We start from the raw sequence: 4982 nt of genomic DNA on the forward strand, positions 1-4982 counted from the left end.
TACATGATCATACCTAGATATTCTCATAACTATGCTCAATTCTGTCAATTGCTCAACAGTAATTTGTTCACCCATCATAGAATACTTATGCTCTCGAGAGAAGCCACTAGTGAAACCTATGGCCCCCGGGTCTATCTTCATCATATTAATCTCCTACTACTTAGTTATTTCCTTTGCTATTTACTTTGCCTTTATTTTACTTTGCATCTTTATCACAAAAATACCAAAAATATTATCTTATCATATCTATCAAACTTTAGAAAATCACAGAGGGCTCAAATTTGATCCAAATGCCATGATTCAAATTTCTAGATGCTCCTGAGTTTATAACTTAGGTCATGAACATTTTTACTAATACTTTCTGTATCACCTCAAATAATGGTCTATTTCTTCATATTTGTCAACTTTGTAAATTCATAGGAAAATCATTTCAACTCCAAATCCAGTGAAACCAATTCCTAGATGCTTCTAAAATCATCCTTTGTTAAATGGGTACCTTTGCTCATTTTTCAAAAATATGTTTCTGTCCACTTCTTGCAATTCCATAAACCCCTTGATTCCATCATATCAAAATGTTTAGAAATATCCAATGATCCAATTCCAATGAAATCACTTTGGTCATTCCTCACATGACCAGAGGTATCCTAGAAAAGTCAAATCAATATTTCGGCCATAGGATCTATTATGTATGCCATGCTGTGTACCAGACCTGATGTAAACCTTGCCGTAAGTTTGGTAGGCAGGTACCAAAGTAATCCCGGCAAGGAACACTGGACAGCGGTCAAGAATATCCTGAAGTACCTGAAAAGGACAAAGGACATGTTTCTCGTTTATGGAGGTGACGAAGAGCTCGTCGTAAAGGGTTACGTCAACGCTAGCTTCGACACAGATCTGGATGACTCTAAGTCACAAACCGGATACGTGTATATGTTGAATGGTGGAGCAGTTAGCTGGTGCAGTTGCAAGCAGAGCGTCGTGGCGGGATCTACATGTGAAGCGGAGTACATGGCAGCCTCGGAGGCCGCGCATGAAGCAATTTGGGTGAAGGAGTTCATCACCGACCTAGGAGTCATACCCAATGCGTCGGGGCCGATCAAACTCTTCTGTGACAACACTGGAGCTATTGCACTCGCCAAGGAGCCCAGGTTTCACAAGAAGACCAGGCACATCAAGCGTCGCTTCAACTCCATTCGTGAAAATGTTCAAGATGGAGACATAGAAATTTGCAAAGTGCATACGGATCTGAATGTCGCAGATCCGTTGACTAAACCTCTCTCGCGAGAAAAACATGATCAACACCAGAACTCTATGGGTGTTCGATTCATCACAATGTAACTAGATTATTGACTCTAGTGCAAGTGGGAGACTGTTGGAAATATGCCCTAGAGGCAATAATAAAAGTATTATTATTATATTTCTTTGTTCATGATAATTGTCTTTATTCATGCTATAACTATATTATCCGGAAATCGTAATACACGTGTGAATACATAGACCATAATATGTCCCTAGTAAGCCTCTAGTTGACTAGCTCGTTGATTAACAGATAGTCATGGTTTCCTGGCTATGGACATTGGATGTCATTGATAACGGGATCACATCATTAGGAGAATGATGTGATGGACATGACCCATTCCTAAGCATAGCACAAGATCGTGTAGTTCGTTTGCTAGAGCTTTTCCAATGTCAAGTATCTTTTCCTTTGACCATGAGATCGTGTAACTCCCGGATACCGTAGGAGTGCTTTGGGTGTACCAAACGTCACAACGTAACTAGGTGACTATAAAGGTGCACTACAGGTATCTCCGAAAGTGTCTGTTGGGTTGACACGGATCAAGACTGGGATTTGTCACTCCGTATGACGGAGAGGTATCACTGGGCCCACTCGGTAATGCATCATCATAATGAGCTCAAAGTGACCAAGTGCCTGGTCACGGGATCATGCATTATGGTACGAGTAAAGTGACTTGCCGGTAACGAGATTGAACGAGGTATTGGGATACCGACGATCGTATCTCGGGCAAGTAACATACCGATTGACAAAGGGAATTGCATACGGGGTTGATTGAATCCTCGACATCGTGGTTCATCCGATGAGATCATCGTGGAGCATGTGGGAGCCAACATGGGTATCCAGATCCCGTTGTTGGTTATTGACCGGAGAGTCGTCTCGGTCATGTCTACTTGTCTCCCGAACCCGTAGGGTCTACACACTTAAGGTTCGGTGACGCTAGGGTTGTAGGGATATGTATATGCAGTAACCCGAATGTTGTTCGGAGTCCCGGATGAGATCTCGGACGTCACGAGGAGTTCCGGAATGGTCCGGAGGTAAAGATTTATATATGGGAAGTCCTGTTTCGGCCATCGGGACAAGTTTCGGGGTCATCGGTATTGTACCGGGACCACCGGAAGGGTCCCGGGGGTCCACCGGGTGGGGCCACCTGTCCCGGGGGGCCACATGGGCCAAGGGCACCAGCCCCAAGAGGCCCATGCGCCTAGGGTTTCAAAGGGGAAGAGTCCTAGGAGGGGAAGGCACCTCCTAGGTGCCTTGGGGGGGAGGGAAACCTCCCTTGGCCGCCGCCCCACCCTAGGAGATTGGATCTCCTAGGGCCGGCGCCCCCCCTTGGCCCTCCTATATATAGTGAGGGAAGGAGGGCTTTTCTCCCACGCCTTTGGTTGCCTCCTTCTCCCTCTCCAACACCTCCTCCTCCTCCATAGCGCTTGGCGAAGCCCTGACGGAGTACTGCAGCTCCATCACCACCACGCCGTCGTGCTGCTGCTGGAGCCATCTTCCTCAACCTCTCCTTCCCTCTTGCTGGATCAAGAAGAAGGAGACGTTACGCTGACCGTACGTGTGTTGAACACGGAGGTGCCGTCCGTTCGGCGCTAGGATCTCTGGTGATTTGGATCACGTCAAGTACGCCTTCCTCATCCCCGTTCTTTGAACGCTTCCGCGCGTGATCTACAAAGGTATGTAGATGCAATCCAATCACTCGTTACTAGATGAACTCCTAGATGGATCTTGGTGAAACCGTAGGAAAATTTTTGTTTTCTGCAACGTTCCCCAACAGGTTTATGATCAAGTCTATCTATGAATAATATTTGAATCTTCTCTGAATTATTTTATGTATGATTGGTTATATTTGCAAGTCTCTTCGAATTATCAATTTGGTTTGGCCTACTAGATTGATCTTTCTTGCAATGGGAGAAGTGCTTAGCTTTGGGTTCAATCTTGCGGTGTCCTTTCCCAGTGACAGTAGGGGCAGCAAGGCATGTATTGTATTGTATTGTTGCCATCGAGGATAACAAGATGGGGTTTTCATCATATTGCATGAGTCTATCCCTCTACATCATGTCATCTTGCTTAAGGCGTTACTCTGTTTTTAACTTAATACTCTAGATGCATGCTGGATAGCGGTCGATGAGTGGAGTAATAGTAGTAGATGCAGGCAGGAGTCGGTCTACTTGTCTCAGGCGTGATGCCTATATACATGATCATACCTAGATATTCTCATAACTATGCTCAATTCTGGCAATTGCTCAACAGTAATTTGTTCACCCACCATGGAATACTTATGCTCTCGAGAGAATCCACTAGTGAAACCTATAGCCCCCGGGTCTATCTTCATCATATTAATCTCCTACTACTTAGTTATTTCCTTTGCTATTTACTTTGCCTTTATTTTACTTTGCATCTTTATCACAAAAATACCAAAAATATTATCTTATCATATCTATCAGATCTCACTCTTGTAAGTTGCCTTATAGGGATTGACAACCCCTATTTGCGTTGGTTGCGAGGATTTATTTGTTTTGTGCAGGTACGAGGGACTCGCGCGTAGCCTCCTACTGGATTGATACCTTGGTTCTCAAAAACCGAGGGAAATACTTATGCTACTTTGCTGCATCATCCCTTCCTCTTCAGCGAAAACCAACGCAGTGCTCAAGAGGTAGCAATCTACAACATAGATATGCAAAAACTATCAGGACTAATTTCATGATAAATTCAGTTCAATTAATAATATTACTTAAGAACTCCCACTTAGATAGACATCCCTTGAGTCATCTAAATGATACGTGATTCAAATCAACTAAACCATGTATGATCATCACGTGAGATGGAGCAGTCATCAATGGTGCACATCTTTATGTTGATCATATCTACTATATGATTCATGTTCGACCTTTTGGTCTCCAGTGTTCCGTGTCCATGTATGTAGATGCAAGGCTTGTCAAATTTAACCCCGAGTATTCCGCATGCGCAAAAATGTCGTGCACCCGTTGTATGTGAACGTAGAGTCTATCACACCCGATCATCACGCGGTGTCTCAACACGACGAACTTCCGCAACGGTACATACTCAGGAAGAACACTTATACCTTGAAATTTTTAGTTAAGGGATCATCTTATAATGATACCGACGTACTAAGCAAAGTAACATGCATAAAAGATAAACATCACATGCAATCATAATATGTGACATGATATGGCCATCATCATCTTGTGCCTTTGATCTCCATCTCCAAAGCACCGTTATGATCTCCATCGTCACCGGCTTGACACCTTGATCTCCATCGTAGCGTCGTGGTCGTCTCGCCAACTATTGCTTCTACAACTATCGCTAACGCATAGTGATAAAGTAAAGCAATTACATGGCGGTTGCATTTCATGCAATAAAGAGACAACCATAAGGCTCTAGCCGGTTGCGAGTAACTTTTACAAAACATGATCATCTCATACAATAACGTATATCACATCATGTCTTGACCATATCACATCACAACATGCCCTGCAAAAACAAGTTAGACGTCCTCTACTTTGTTGTTGCAAGTTTTATGTGGCTGCTGTGGGCTTCTAGCAAGAACTGTTCTTACCTGTGCATCAAAACCACAACGGTGATTTGTCAAGTTTGTTGTTTTAACCTTCAACAAGGACCGGCCGCAGTCAAATTCGATTCAACTAAAGTTGGAGAAACAGACACC

Source organism: Triticum urartu, chromosome 5A, assembly GCF_056163025.1.
Source record: "Triticum urartu cultivar PI428250 chromosome 5A, HENAU_Tu73, whole genome shotgun sequence".
In the NCBI taxonomy this organism is placed as follows: domain Eukaryota; kingdom Viridiplantae; phylum Streptophyta; class Magnoliopsida; order Poales; family Poaceae; genus Triticum; species Triticum urartu.